This window comes from Sceloporus undulatus, chromosome 1 (genome assembly GCF_019175285.1).
Source record: "Sceloporus undulatus isolate JIND9_A2432 ecotype Alabama chromosome 1, SceUnd_v1.1, whole genome shotgun sequence".
In the NCBI taxonomy this organism is placed as follows: Eukaryota; Metazoa; Chordata; class Lepidosauria; order Squamata; family Phrynosomatidae; genus Sceloporus; species Sceloporus undulatus.
In genome coordinates, this window is record NC_056522.1 from 311,844,834 (window position 1) to 311,860,150 (window position 15,317).

Consider the following 15,317-nt stretch of genomic DNA (forward strand, 5'->3'; position numbering starts at 1 on the left):
GAATTACAACTCCTTCCACAAACAGAAAGAGTGCCTTCATCAAGGGAGATCTGCTCTGAGCCCAGAGGATTGATTAGCATGGAAAATAGTACACTTCACTCTAGACTTCAGTTGCAGTAACACAAACGTACCAGTATCAATACAACTACTGTCTAAATTACTTTTATTTAAAACTAGTTAAAGACAAATGAAAGGTGTGTGGATTTTTATCCTCCCTTTTGTTATACCGGGATCTTAGGAAACCTGACAAATGCTATGGATTAGAGATCGCACATTAACCTAAAACTGCCGTCATGTAACAGTCTAATTTCTTAGCAACAGTGCAAAGCAACATGAAAGTTGTTTGGAGGTTCGATCCAACTGTGTGTCTTCAGCCAAACCAAAAGTGGACAGATTTCTTAACAGCGATATATACTTGAGGCAAGTCTCAGTTTTTGTGGGGAAAACCAAAATCATTCTCATAGTAGCATCTGAAATACAGACGCTGGAATATAGAGCAAAGGAAGACACTGAACAATCTGTCTTTTATTTCCTTATTAACAAAAACATATGAGTATATAAGAATCTACTGCTGTAAATGATACTCTAAAAAGTCTTCTATAACCACCTTTGTTATACAAATTGGAATGCTTTTGAGCATCCTCATAACATTACATTATTATGCTGAAATTATGCAAGTGTAAAGACTAAAAAAAGAATATGAAATCAGACAAACTGAAATACTGTATATACTCATGTATAAGTCTATAAATTTTAGTCAAAAAATTGACTGAAAAAACCTGAATACTCTTATCCACAGGTCAATGTAAGTACTGTACTTTAATGCTTATTAAAAATGATCCATCCCCCAGTGAAAGGCAAGAGTGTAATCTGCCTTGGAAGCACTGCCTTCCCTCTGCTCTCTCATCCATCCAGCCTTTAGTGTGAGCAAACAGTTATGCCTGCCGGGATTGTGTAAGTTCGTTGGCATTGTTTTCCTTTACTTGATCCATTAGATCCTTTGTTACGTGCCCCTAAGTTACACAGTACTCTCGACTTATCCACAGGTCATATCAAAATCCATAAATTGGGTTCCAAAACTGCCCTAAACTTGCCTTATAGCCAAGTATATATGGGATTTGGAAAGATGTCATTTTGGAAATGGAGCAAGCTTGTTTTCTTCTGCTCCAGAGACTGGGACATGAAGCAGTGGATTCAAAGTACAAGGAAAGAGGTTCCACCTAAACATCAGGAAAAACCTCCTGGTGTCTAAAGCTGCCTCAGGATGGATGGGAGTCTCCTTGGGAGGTTTTTACAAAGCGCTTGGATGGCCATCTGTCAGGACTACTTTGGTTATCTTCCTCCACAGCAGAGGACTGGACTGGATGGGCTTTGTGGTTTCTTTGAACACTACACTTCCATGAATCTGACTTCACTCCTCGCACCTGCTGTGGAAATGCTGCAGCTCTGGAAACCCCTCAAAGGCTAGGGAGGTCTTCTTGAAGAGCCCAGGGACTGGCACTGGGCAGAACTCAAGGGGCCCTGCTGCTGTGGATGTACAGGGATCTGGACCCCTGCCAGCAGTAACTGCATGCATTCACGTTCCATATAGTGACATTTTCTTATTTCATATTCTTTTTTAGTCTTTACAGTTGCATAATTTAAGCACAATGTAATGTTATGAGGATGCTCAACAGCATTCCAGTTTGTATAGATTCAGTGGCATCTCTAAAAGTAAGAAACAGGGCCAGCTTTTCAGTCAGAGACACAATGTACCCAACTGTCCCATTATCTTGTACAAGGGGAAATGGTGACATTGCCATTCAGAATCTAAGGACACGGTTTATTTTATGCCTGGCAAGTATGTATTTTCTGAGAAACGAAGGGAAGAGAGGAGGATTTCTTAGATCAGACTCAGGATAATTTGATCTGAGATTTTGTTTATTTTTTTAATGTTTAGATTTATACACTGCTCTGCAAATCCATTAACATCAAAATACACAATGCCACAGGGTCACTATTATGGCTCATGGCCATTTTATGTAATGCTTTTTGCTCTGGTTGGAAACGTAGGGCATGTCCTCTGAGGCGATTCCCGCTCGCTTTGGGGGAACCTCATGAGGGGGAGGGGGAGGGGCCGGGGGAGAAGCAGCTCGCGCTCGGCGCTCGTGACGTCAACGGGGAACTCAACTGCTGCTGCTGCGCCAGCACGGCCCCCAGCCACGCCTCCTTCTCCTTCAGAGGCGGGGCTTGAGGATTGCGGGGGCGGAGGGAGAGAGAAGTGGGGAGGAAATTGGGTACGCGCATGCGCAAAGGGAGAAAATAGAAAGACAGGACGATCCAGTTACTGGAAGCTGGTGGAGGAAGCGGGGCAGGCACTCGTTCTCAGCCACGCCTTCTTATCCTTGAGAAGGCGGGGCTAGAGGGGGAACCACGCACGCGCAGATGGAAGAGAAGGAGGAAAAAAACTGATTTAGTTGCTAGGAGCTGACACGGGGGTGGCGGCGGAAGAAAAGGCGGTGCACGTTCTCAGCCACGCCTCCTTCGGCTTGAGAGGCGGGGCTTGAGGGGAGTGAAGGACTCGGAGTGGGGAACAGTATGCGCACGCGCAGGTGAAGGCGGAAGAAGAGACTGAGGAGAAAAACCCTGTGATTGGTTGCTGGCGGAGGAGGAGGCGGGGCAGGCACACTTTCTCAGCCACGCCTTCTCCTTGAGACCGCCTTGAGGGGAACGAAGGACTGGGGGGCTGGGCAGTATGCGCACGCGCAGGTGAAGAAGGAGAAGGCTGAGGAGAAAAACCCTGTGGTTTGGTTGCTGGGAGTTGGCGGAGGGAAGGGAGGAGGGCACACGTTTTCAGACACTCCTTCTTCTCCTTGAGAGGCGGGGCTTGAAGGGAGCGAAGGAGTGAGGAAAACAGAGGATGCGCACGCGCGCTGTGAGGGAAAGGAGAAAAACTGATTGGGTTGCTGGGAGGGGCGGTGCACGTTCTAAACCACGCCCCTTTATCCTTGAGGAGGCGGAGCTTGGGAGTGAGTGAAAGAGTGGGGGAAATATTGCCTGCGCATGCGCGCGGCGAGGGGGGAAGGAAAAAAAAGGCGATGTAGTTGCTGGGAGCTGGCAGAAGAAGAGGTCGTTGTCGCTCTCCGTGGAGCGGGAGGACTCCAACGAAGCGCCGGTGTCTCCTGGGGCCTGGTCCGTGTTGTAGTGCCTTGGAAGGCGGCGTTGAGGCCCGGATCGCCGCTCAACAGGTACCATGAACAAGGCGAGAGGAGGGAGAGAGAGTTGGGGGGCTGCGTCCAGACTGGAGAAATAAACCGGTTTGGTACGGGTTTAACTCTTTGTGCGTCTGAAGGCTATGGAATTCTGGGAGTTGGAGTTTGTTGTGGACGCTCCGGGCCCCACAACAAACTCCAACTCCCAGAATTCCATAGCCTTCAGACGCACAGAGTCCCTTCCTCTGAAATATTCATAGTCGGTCTCCCATCCAAGTACTAACCAGGGCTGACCCTGCTTAGCATCCAAGATCAGGTGAGATCCGGTGCTTTCATGGTGCTGAGGCTCCCGTGGGTTAAAGCTGCGATGGCATTTGGGAGCCCTGGGCTGTGGCTTTATTGGGAACGTCATAAAGAAGTGTCGAGGGGAAATCTTGGTCCCCGTGAACCTGTCTTTCACACACAAGTCTTGATGCACAGCACCACACCCATTTGTTTGGTTATTTGTTGTACTTTTGCTCCTTTTGGTTTATAAACTGTTCTTTCCACCGCTTGTGTGCCAGTTTATTCAAAGTCACACTGGCTGCGTCTGCACTGGACAAATAATGCAGTTTGACATCAGTTTAACTGCTGTGGAACCCTGTAGTTTGTTGTGGCATCAGAACTACACATCCCAGAATCCCATAGCATTGAGCCATGGCAGGTAAGTCGGGTCGAGCTGCATTACTTCTTTGGTGCACATGGCGCATACCTTTCTGCCTTTTACGCAGAAGCCCTTGTCTTCATCTGGTCTTCTTGGGAAGAGAAAAGAAAATGCTGATTAGGATTATAAGAGAGGTAACTTTCAAGTTGAATGGAGTTTTACAATGATATTTAGAGACTCTGTCTTATGACTGAGTCGCATCAAGGTTATGCCCATCCATTTGTTCCCTTGGGAACTGATTGGTAAGTTACCACAGTACATTATTTTGTTGTACTTCTGTGGTTTGAACTGCAGGCAAAAGTAGTATCCATTTTCTTTATTAAAAATCCTTTGGATAAGTGTGACCATTAAAAGGTTTAGGATTAGGTTTACTCATTCAGCAAGAGTTTGTAGCAGTTGGCAGATTTTTAAAGTATCTTACTGTTAACAGGTGACTTGGAAGCAGCATTGACTTGTATGGAAGGATTAGAAGCGTAGGCAAATACTGGACTTTTGTTATGCTCCTTATACAGTATTTCAATGAAAGTTTCTCATTGTCAGTTGATGTATATATTTCTGAAAACCCACTGAGTTTAATACAATTAATTTACCTGGAAATATACCTGTAGGAGCACATTTTATGTAAGGATTGCTCTGAACAGAATAGTTACATTGCCACTAACACATACAACCCTTGTCAGGTAATGTCATTTAGCCAGCAATTTTACACAGTCTCATTGAAATAAATGAGGTTTAGTTCTGAGCAGACATACGTATTTTATGGCACACTGTCTAGCTAAAGTCTATGTACAGTTATTCCCATCTATTTCAGTGATAAAGGCTTAGGCACATACTTAAACCTAACTTTGGATGGATTGTGTTAAAGGTTTTTGCTGTTTTAGAGGGATCATTTTATTGGTCTGCTGTATATATTATGGTTTTAATCTTTAACCAGTTTGAGTAGTGGCATTTGAAAAGACAGTTGGTAAATATTAAACCATATGAAAATGCAATACAGCTGGTTTGCTTTTGTGTTTCTGAATTATTTTCAGACTTCACTAAGCTGTGTAAGATGCTAATGTTTACATATTTAGTTCTTTTGCTTATTTAAGTTCAGCAGTTGTTCCTACTCAGGGACCTGCTTTCAAAATCAGCTTTGGGAGAAAGTAACTGGGAGATAATGGTTATTAATCTTTCCCACTTGAAGTAAGAGAAGTCTTTTGTCTTTGTTGGGGCAGGAAGATGAATTCTAAATTTGGTTCTTGGATAGCAGCAGCAACAGTAGTATTAAGGCAGACTTTTGGAGTTAATGAGCTAAGAGCTGATCTCATAGGCTTTTTTCTCCTGCTGGGTGGTCGATAAGTCATTCTTGAGCTAGTAGTATTAAGGATACGCCTTGACCACTGAAACAACCTGTTCAATCCAGTCATTTAAGGTTTAGAAGGACATCGACTAGCCAGATGTCAATCTGGAGCTCAATTCTTGTTTTATGTCTTTTAATTTCTAGCACAAAGGGCTAATGGGCTGCAGTATATATAAAATATTAAGATGAAAGTAATATGTTAAAACCCGTTTTGCAATTTAGTTCTACCCATCCAAAGTGAGCTCAAATACAAGAGGAGAACTAGGTTTATATCCACAAAAGCTCATGCTAAAAAAAACCCCATTTCGTCTTAAAGGTGCTGCTACATTCCTTTTTTTCCCCTCTGCCTCTTCTTTCTTCCTTTTTATGCTTCAGGGGGGAAAGTTTGGATTTTCACACATAATGTTCGCTTCTTATTTTCAGTTATCATTCCATAGTATGAGATACCAAAAAAAAACAAACCCTGGCATCATCATCATCATCATTATTAGATTCAAATAACTTTGATTGTAAAATTGCATGGTTCAGAAGTATGTTGAAAGGAAGAATAAGCCTTAGGTATATGAAGAAGTACAGAAGAACTGTAAACATCATCTTGAACCTGTAGTCTTACCACAGAATATCATGTTTAGTAGTTACAGTATATAGATCTGATGTAATGATTTTAGGCAAAGTGATAAGTCATTTTAAGAATAATAAGAAATTTGTCTGAAGACGTTTGAATTTCAGAGTTGGGATTGTTCTGTATGGCTAATTCTTAAGTTACTTATCTGGATAAAACTTTGGAGTAAAAAACAGATGGTTTGGAAATGTCTTTTGTCTTGCTTGCTAAATCCATTTGAACAGGAAGGATAGTATCCAGCACTTTCCCCATTGATTTCAGTAGAACAGCTAAATGCCTGCTGAAAACTCTCCAAGTGAAACCTAAAAGTAGGCTTTATTATGGTATATACTTCACTATAAGTCAACCTCATGTATACATCAAGAGCAGGTTTTGGGGCTAAAAAGAAGGATTTTGATATGACCTGTGTATAAGTCTAGGGTAAAAGTTAGGGGCATGTAGCAAAGGATCTAAAGGATGAAGCTAAGGAAAACAATGCCAAAGAACTAACAAAATTCCAGCAGGAATAACTTTTTGTACACACTAAAGGCTGGATGGATGAAAGAAGGGGGGGGGGGGGGGGTGTCAATCCTTTCAAGACAGATTAAATTCTTGCCTTTAACAAGGGGATGATTCCCATTTTAATAAGCATCAAAGTACAGTACTCACATTGACCCATGGATAAGTCAACATAGGTTTTTTGGGTCAACTTTTTGACTAGAATTTCTAGACTTATGCATGAGTGTATACAGTATGTGCTTTTGTTTATATCTGATTCATGGAGGAGGCAGGCACAGCTCCACCTTGCTTAGCCTAGAGACAGATGAAGGGCCCTCCCTCCATTCCAGCTGCCACCGCCCTGACATCAGAGGGAGAGTAAAACCAGTAATATCTGCTGTACCTGATCCCCTTCCCCACTGCCATTCCCTTATCATTTTATGTCATGTCTTTTAGATTGTAAGCCTGAGTATAGAGAAACAAACAAACAAACAGCTTCATTTATATACCACTTCGTACTGAACTAACAGTGTCTAAGAGGTTTACAACTGTAAGCTAATTGCCCCCCAACAATCTGGGTACTCATTTTAGTGAACTCGGAAGGATGCAAGCCTGAGTCAAGCTTGAGCCCTTTTGCTGGTCTTGAACTTGCAACCTCATGGTTTTAAGGGAGTGGCTGCAGTACAGGCATTTAACCACTGCACCACCAGAGCTGACAGAGAACTGTCTGTTTAACAATTTGTAAGCCTCTCTGAGACCTTTTGTGGCACAAGAGCGGGGTATAAATACTCAAAATGGAATGGAAAAAAATGTTCCATGTTATTACTATGGATACTTGAGTAATTAATTCTTTGGCCTATATCAGAATATTATTCTCAGGAATAGACCCACTGAATTAATGGAATTTACATTTGAGTTGAGCTGAATTAATGGAATTTAGACTAGCATTTGGATCTGTCAATTCCAATATGAACTGACATGATGTACACTTATTAGACTAGTGTGTCAATCAAAACATAGTTTTGTTTTCATTTTGTGCTTTTCCAAGTCACATTTAATTTTAGGATGAAACTTGCTCAGAAATATGTAGTTTGAGAGAGAATACATTTAGAAATATGCATCTTGTGGAACCTAAATATAATAAAATCACCAGATTCTGTCTGAGCTTGGAAGTTAAGCAGGGTTAGTATTCCTATGGGAATACCAAGATGCTGTAGGCTATATTCCAGGAGAAGAAACTGGCAAAACCACCTCTCAGTACCCCTCCTAAGAAAATGCTGTGAAATTAATGGGGTTGCCATAAATCGAAAGGCAACTTGAAGGCACTCACACACACATACAGTCTTGTGGGGAAATATTTCAGGATACATTTTGAGCAGATATATTCAGAAACAGAATGAAACTTTTATGAATTAACACCCTTTCATGCATGCTTTACCCATGGATTTCTGCACTTGTACCGGATTGGATATGATGACCATTGGGTTCCCTTTCTAATCTGATTCAATGTGCTCATGTGACAGACAGAAAATACTCTGATCCTCTGCCAGCATTTTGTAATCTTGCTTTCTGAAGAGGTCTGTAGACTATAAAAGCTTGCATGTTTTTGTGACCTATTAGTTAACACAGTTTTATTATTTATTTAATTGTTTATTCGTTGAATTTATATCCTGCTTTTTCCCCAAAATGAGATTCAAGGCAGCTTACAATAATTTAAAAGGATAAAAATAAAATGTTAATTACTAAAAGTTAAGAAATGATTAAATAATACTAATATTAAAATATAAGTTTAAAACACAACATAGTTAAAACTATTTAAAAGATTTAAAAAAATTAAAACAGCCCACCACATTACATAAAATTCACATGCCAAAAGCCTGCCTAAGTAAAAATATCTTCAGCTGCCAGCAAAAAGAGAGCAGGGAAGGGAAGGGCCTGACCTGCCATGAAAGAGAGTCCCATAGTCTGGAAGTAGCCACGGAGAAGGCTTTTTCCTGAGTCCTCACCAGCCATACCTGTGAAGGTGGTGAGAAAGAGAGAGTTTCCTTCCCTGCCGTTCTTAACACTCAGGCTGGCTTGTATAGGGAGATACGGTCCTTCAGACAGTCTGGAACCAAGCTGTTTAGGTCTTTAAAAGTTGAAACCGGCACCTTGAATTCTGCCCAGAACCAAACTGGTAGCTGCTGTTCCAGCATAGGAGTCGCATGATCCCTGTAGACAGCTCCAGTCAACAGCCTGGACACAGCATTTTGGCCCTGCTGAGTTTTCTGAATAGTTTCCAAAGGCAACCCCCATAGAGCTCATTACAGTAGTCTGAACAGGATGTTGTCAAGGTATGTGTCACTGTAGCGGGATCCGACTTCTCAAGGAGCACAGAACTGGCACACCAATTTTAATTGTGCAAATGGCCATAGCTAAAACCTTGGCTTCCAGGCTCAGATCTGAATCCAAGAACACACAGAAGCTGCAAGCCTAAGATTTCCGGGGCATGTAACCCCATCCAATACAGGCTAAATCCCAATTCCTTGATCTACCCCTGTGACTGACCAGGAGCACCTCTGTCTTATCTGGATTAAGTTTCAGTTTTTTCACCCTTCCTTGGAATCAGATGGAAAAGAGAGAGAGAGTTGGGTGTCATCAACATACTGATGACACTGAACCCCAAAACTCTGGATGACCTCTCCCAGCAATTTCATATAGATATCAAACAGCATTGGGGATAGAACCGAGCCCTGAGGGATACTACAGGCTACTAGCCAGGACGTCAAACAGGCATCTCCCAGCACTACCTTCTGGATCTGGCCCTCTAAGAAGGAGTGGAGCCACTGTAAAACAGTGCCCCCAAGTCCCATCCCAGAAGAATACTGTGGTTGATGGCACTGAAAGCCACTAAGAGGTCCAGCAGGAACACACTCTCACTGTCTAGTTGTTGTTGTTGTTGTTGTTGTTGTTGTTATTATTGTTATTATTATTATTATTATTATCCTTTATTTATAAAGCACTGTAAGTTTACACAGTGTTGTACATACAATCTTTTTAATTAGATGGTTCCCTGCCCTCAGGTTTACAGTCTAAAAAGACACGACACAAAAGGAGAAGGGAGTAGTGGTGGGGAAGGGGATCAGGTCCAGCAGTTCTTCTCTACCTCTGAGGCCTGGACCAAGGGAGATGGACTGGAGGGAGGGCGTGGCTTCTTAATGGATAGTTCCCTGGGAAGGTCATCCACCCAAGCTGTCTCTGTTCCATAGCCAGGCTGAAATGGATCTAGATAATCTGTGTGATCCAGTAACCCTGGATCTGGGAGGCCAACACATGCTCTAATACCTTGTTCAAAGAAGGATATTTGATCATAGAGGAGTATCATATCAACACAGATTTTGTAATTTTATTTATGGGTTTCATAGCTATCTTTTCATTTTCTATAATGCATCCTTCTGTGCATTTACATTGGAGGCTGCACTGTGCTGGAGCTTGCATTCCTTTGATAAAATCAAAAACGGTGCTAATGTAAAAGCATAGGGCAATGTATTTGTCAACAAAGCCATTTGACCTCTGTCAGGTTCATTACTGGAGAAGTCGTCACACATTTATAGAAATGTCTCACAAAAAAGATTCTTATTATGAACAGGTATACTAAGGTAATTTGCTCATTGTGATTGCTCATTTAATGTATAAGATGTAATTGGGTACTACAGATTTCCTCCCATGTACATCCTCACCAACAATTGCTGCAGTGGAAATGGTTATACAGTCGGCCCTTCTTATACATGGGTTTTTTTATACACGGATTCAAGCATACATGATTTGAAAATGTTCCAAAAAAAGTATAAATTTCAAATATCCAATCTTGATTTTCCATTTTTATAAGGGACATCATTTTCCTATGTCATTATTGTTAATGGGACTTGAGCATACACGGATTTTGTTACACATGGGGGATCTTGGAACCAAACCCCAGCGTATAACAGGGGTCCACTGTAGTTTGTAATCTTTTGTATTGGCACTGGAAAAGGATTTCGCTGTATTCCCCACAAAAAAGTGTTACCAGCCACTAAATAAAAATATGTTCCTATTGTACATGTTCCATCTAACATCAAACTAATGGATTTCCACCCACACAATGGACCTCCCCCTCCTCTGCTTTCTGCAACTCACAGGCTGTAGAACGTCTTCTAATATCCCAGAGTACATTCTTTGAACACTCTGATCTACTAAAGGATGGATCGCTGGAAACAATGCAGCATCATAGAATAACAACCAACCAACACCCCCCCCCCCCAAAACAAACAAACAAACCTGTGGTCATCAAATTTTGTCCGGCCTTGGTACCAGCAAACATTTTGTACAATAACTTGTCTCCAGAGGTATTGGTTTGCATTTGAAGTAATGCTGAAATTCAAAGGCAAACACATCTCAAATGCAATGCAAAAAGGACAGTGGATTATGGTGCACCTGAAAAAGGATCCAGTAGCTAGCTCTCAGTGCTAAACACCATGTGATCTGCTGCATCACAAGCATCCCCTTCTTTGATCCATCCAGGTTGGAAGAAGGAAGGATGTGTTGCAAATGACAGTGTCAGCCAATGAGCTGAGTACTGCTGCTCAGTACTGAAAACTGATTGCACTGATTGGTAATGGGAAGGAAAGAGAATCATGTGAGAGTACATCTCAGTGGACCTGGGGTGGGGCAATAAGAAGAGTATACTTTGGTATTGCTCTGTCCAAAGCAAGACAGTGCTTCACTTCAGACTGGCAACAGTCTTCTTTTTAGAGAACAGTAGTTTCCTCCTAGCTATTCTCCATTGAATACCATTCTTGTTCACTCTTTTCATGATCATAGAATTATGAATGCTCACATGAGATTAGCTTGCATTCTTTTTGACATCCTGAATGATATGCCAGTTTGGTTTTAGAGAAATTTTTGAGAGGATTACTACTCCTGAGTACAATGGCTGTGCGCTTAAACCTGCTTTGCTTGTAGCTTTGTCTATCTGATAATGGATTGGTAGTGGTCCAAAACTTAGAAATAGTTTTGTAACATTTTTAGACTGCTTTTCTGAGGTCCCTGGAGATGTCTTTTGATTTTGGCATGACATGTTTCCACATAACTGTATGGTGAAGATCAAACTTGCAAAGTTTCTGATGCGTTATAGAGTGAAGCTTCCCATAGTCCCTTTTGCAGACCTAAGTACTTACTTAACTAACTGATTTTAATTTCACATGCATTGAACTTACGCAATCAATAATTCAATTACTTATGTGCTTAACAACAACTTTTACATACTCTGTGTTTTCCTAATTTATACTCTGTTTTATTTTTTACGGGTATGGTTAAAATAAACTATGTTCAGTACTTAGAATATGGACTGGTTTTGATCCACAAAGGCTGTCATGGTAAAACTATGAAATTTCTGTAATTATCATAGAGTTCACCAACTTTTTCTTGCCATTCTATTCACATAAATATGTGGCAATTTCCCCCTTCTTCTGTTTACTTATCGGCTGAAGTTCTTTCCAGCAGCTGACCAAAGGTCTGAGCAGAAAAGGAGGGGGGGGATCAGTTTACCAAAAAAAGTTCCCTGCTTGTTTTCAGCTTTAAACCAAAGTGGTGTTGTGCAGATAAAACTTGCAGTTTCCAGTCACAAAAATGTACATTAATTTTGAATGTATCTTCTGCAACATAGGATGTTTGTGCACATGTTAATTAAAATATGTTGTTCTGCTCGAGTCATTTCTGATTTATGGTGACCCTGAGGTGAACCCATCATGGGGTTTTCATGGTATAATTGGTTTAGAGGATGTTTGCCCTTGTCTTCATTTGAGGCTAAGAGAGTGTGACTTGCCCAAGGTCACCTAGTGGGTTTCTATGGCTGAGTGAGATTCAAACCCTGGTCTCTCAGTGTCCTAGTTGAACACTTAAACCACCACATCATGCCAGCTCTCAATTAAGATATGTATTTTTATATATGTAATATTTTTGAGCTGAGAAATGTATTACTGGATTTGAAGAATGGCAAAATGGTGTGTATGCTCTGATCCAAACATTAGTCTGCTGAGTACAGTTTGAGTTGGCTTTCTTAAAAATACAGTTTAATGAAATCCTCCAGCATTCCCATGGTGTAGCTTAAAACTCCTTCATGAACTGGAATTAATGTATACTTTGGAGCAGTGAATCCCAAAGTGGGCGACACGCCTTCCTTGGCGGGCAGTGAGGAGAAATTTAGGCAGCAGGGGGTGGTGAGAGAAAAAGGGGTGGCAGTCAAAGTATTGGTGTGTAAGAAAGGCAAGGGGAACCAGAAGGCTTTAGGACCATGGTAGGAATGAGGGTTGCAAGAAAGTCTTTTCAGGGTCCCTTAAAACCACAACACAGCCTTGTCTATCATTTTATGTGGTGGCATTCTTGTGCTTCACCCGCCCACATGAGCGCACTCCCTTAGTCACATATTTCATTGGTGGTGGCAGGGGTAGCTGGGAAACTCTTGCAAGGTTTGCGTGCAGGACATCACTTTAATGGCTTGGAATGGCACCATTTGGCAACAGACTGGTTGGTTGGAGCAAGGAGTTAGAGCAGGGGTAGGCAACCTTTTTGAGCCGGGGGCCGGGTTGCTGTCCCTCAGACAACTGGGGGGCCGAAGCCAAAAAAATAAATAATTAAATAATTGTTTAAAAAAATAAATATATAAATAAACCAGGACAAATGTAGGACAAAATTTTCAAATGGACGACACTTTTTTAAAAAAAAAATGGAGGACACGCGAAAAAAATTGCTGAGTTTTTTAAAAATGTTAATATAAATGCATGTTTCTGAGGCTTCTATAGACAATTGCCCCCCCAAAGGCCCCGGTGGCAATCAGCGGCAGGACCAGGCTGGGGCCAGTCCCAAGGCCTTGCCAGGCCGCATCTGGCCCGCGGGCTGCAGGTTGCCTACCCCTGAGTTAGAGCATGTGGAAGGGGAAGAAGTGGCGGCAAAAAGGAGCTTTCAAATTTGGGACACTGCTGAAGCTTTGTGAGCTTTTCTGGGACTTGGCTGACAGGTTGGAGCTGCTCTGCTGCTCCTGTTTTCTTTCATCAGTGAACCTGAGAGAAGAAGTAACAGAAGAAACAATGTTTGTGTATGTGTGGGGGAGAACACTTGAAGCTGAGTGGGGAAGACATGTCTGGAGAAGGAGAGGGAAGATTATCTAGGGTTAGTTCTTGGAAAGAGTCCTTCGCCTTAGAGCTGCTCTTTTAGTTAACATTTCCCCCTTTCCTATCCTTGCAACTCTTCATTTCAGAGCATGTGGCTTGTGCTAAAGCCCCTACACCAGGGCTGTACAAGATGTGGCGGGGGGGAATGCAGCCCGCCAAAGGATTTCTGGAGGCCCAGGGCCCCACTGTCAGGAAGAGGGGGATGTCCTGGCTCCCAGAGTCCTCGCCTGATCGCACGGGGCTTTGGAGGATGGGAGCAATGGACTCTTCCCCCAGAGCTTGCCTCCGCTTCCCAGGGGAGCTTTTGCTGGAGGCAGGCTTACAGCTCCTCTCACCCCATTGGCCAGGCAGGCCCAGAGGGAGGGGCTTCTTGCAGGCAAGCAGTAGAGACAGCCAGGAGGGCAGAGAGAGAGCTAGAGAGCAAACAGCAAGAGAGCTAAAGATCACAAGAGAGCCTTATGACCTTCCTCTGGTGAGTGAGGGGGAGGATGGGAGAAAGAGAGGTGGACGCCCGACTACTGTGTTGTCCTCCTCCTCCTCTGCTGAGTCGTTTGTTTTTGAGTAGCCTAGGGTTTTGCTTTTGAGTGGCAAGGCTGCCCGCCTGGCAAAACCCCAAGGCTGCTCAAAAGCAAATGACTTGGCAGAGGAGGAGGAGGACAATGTGGTGGTTGAGTTTCCTCCTGTCTTTCTCCCATCCTCCCCCTCCTCCTCCTCCTCCTCCTCACAAGGCTGCCTGCCCAGCAATGGGGGAAAGAGACAAAAGAGGATGGGGGAAAGAGACAAGGATGCCTGCCCACCGCGTTGTCTTCCTCCTTCTCTTCCGAGTCATTCACCTTCAAGCAGTAAGGCTGTCCGCCTGGCAAAAACCCCAGGCTGCTCAAAGGTGAACGACTAGGCAGAGGAGGAGGACAACGCGGTGGGTGGGCGTCCTTGTGTCTTTCCCCCATCCTCCTCGTCCTCTGGAAGGAAGGGAAAAGGAAAGAAAGAAGGGAGGGAGGGAAGAAGGAAGAAAAGAGAGAAAAAGAATGGAGGGAGGGATGAAGGAAGCGGGGAAAGGAAGAAAGGAGGAAGGAAGGAAAGAAAGAAGCAAGGAGAGTGAGGGAGGGAGCAGAGAAAGAGAGGGAGGGAGCCTTGGGAGCCTTGCTCCCTGACAGGGTGACTAGACTTTCCCTCCTTTTCCCAGACATGTCCCCCATCTTAGCCTTCTTGTCCAGGAGGAGGTATTCCACAATGTCCTCTATTTTGAGCATGGCTAAGAAGTAGGGATTTGCATTTTGCTTCCAGCTTTTATTTGGTCACACCCCCATTTTTAATGTCTTACATTTCACCTAAAACTGTTGGCAGCCCAAACATCCTTAGCCGATCTTAATTTCAGCCCTACCTCCTTCCAAGTTGGGCACCCTTGCCCTACACACGCACCGGCTGTGCCCCTCTCTGTCCTGACAAAGAAGGATTGAGAGTACTTTGCCACGGAGAAGCTTCTTCCTTTACATCTGGTCATCCTGGGATCAGCAACCAAGAGGACTCTTGGCCACACTAGCCTTTGCTGGAGGGCTGGCATGGGTGAGAGGCTTCTTGGTCACTGCTCAGTTGCTGCTCCAAGGGTGATCATGTGGAAAGGGGGCAGTGACCAAGCATCCAGTAGAGCAGCGACCAAGAGGCCTCTCATCTAGGTTGGTGTTTGCTGCAAGGTCGGCTCGGATTAGAGGCTTTTCAGTCACTGCTTAGCTAGCTACTCAGTTGCTGCTGCTTAAGTCACTAAGTGCAAAGGGAGAAAAGACTGAGTTTGGTTGCT

General features: G+C 43.3%; 2 protein-coding genes across 19 annotated transcripts in view; both read left to right on the forward strand.

The window, feature by feature from the left end:
* Positions 1-15,317, forward strand: part of GPHN (gephyrin) — a 671,572-nt gene that overhangs the window by 530,665 nt on the left and 125,590 nt on the right. The gene's annotated exons all lie outside the window — the stretch shown is intronic.
* Positions 2,568-15,317, forward strand: part of PALS1 (protein associated with LIN7 1, MAGUK family member) — an 81,406-nt gene continuing 68,656 nt past the window's right edge. Inside the window, 1 exon segment of the mRNA XM_042462743.1 lies at positions 2,568-3,227. The gene's annotated coding sequence lies outside the window, so the exon portion shown is untranslated.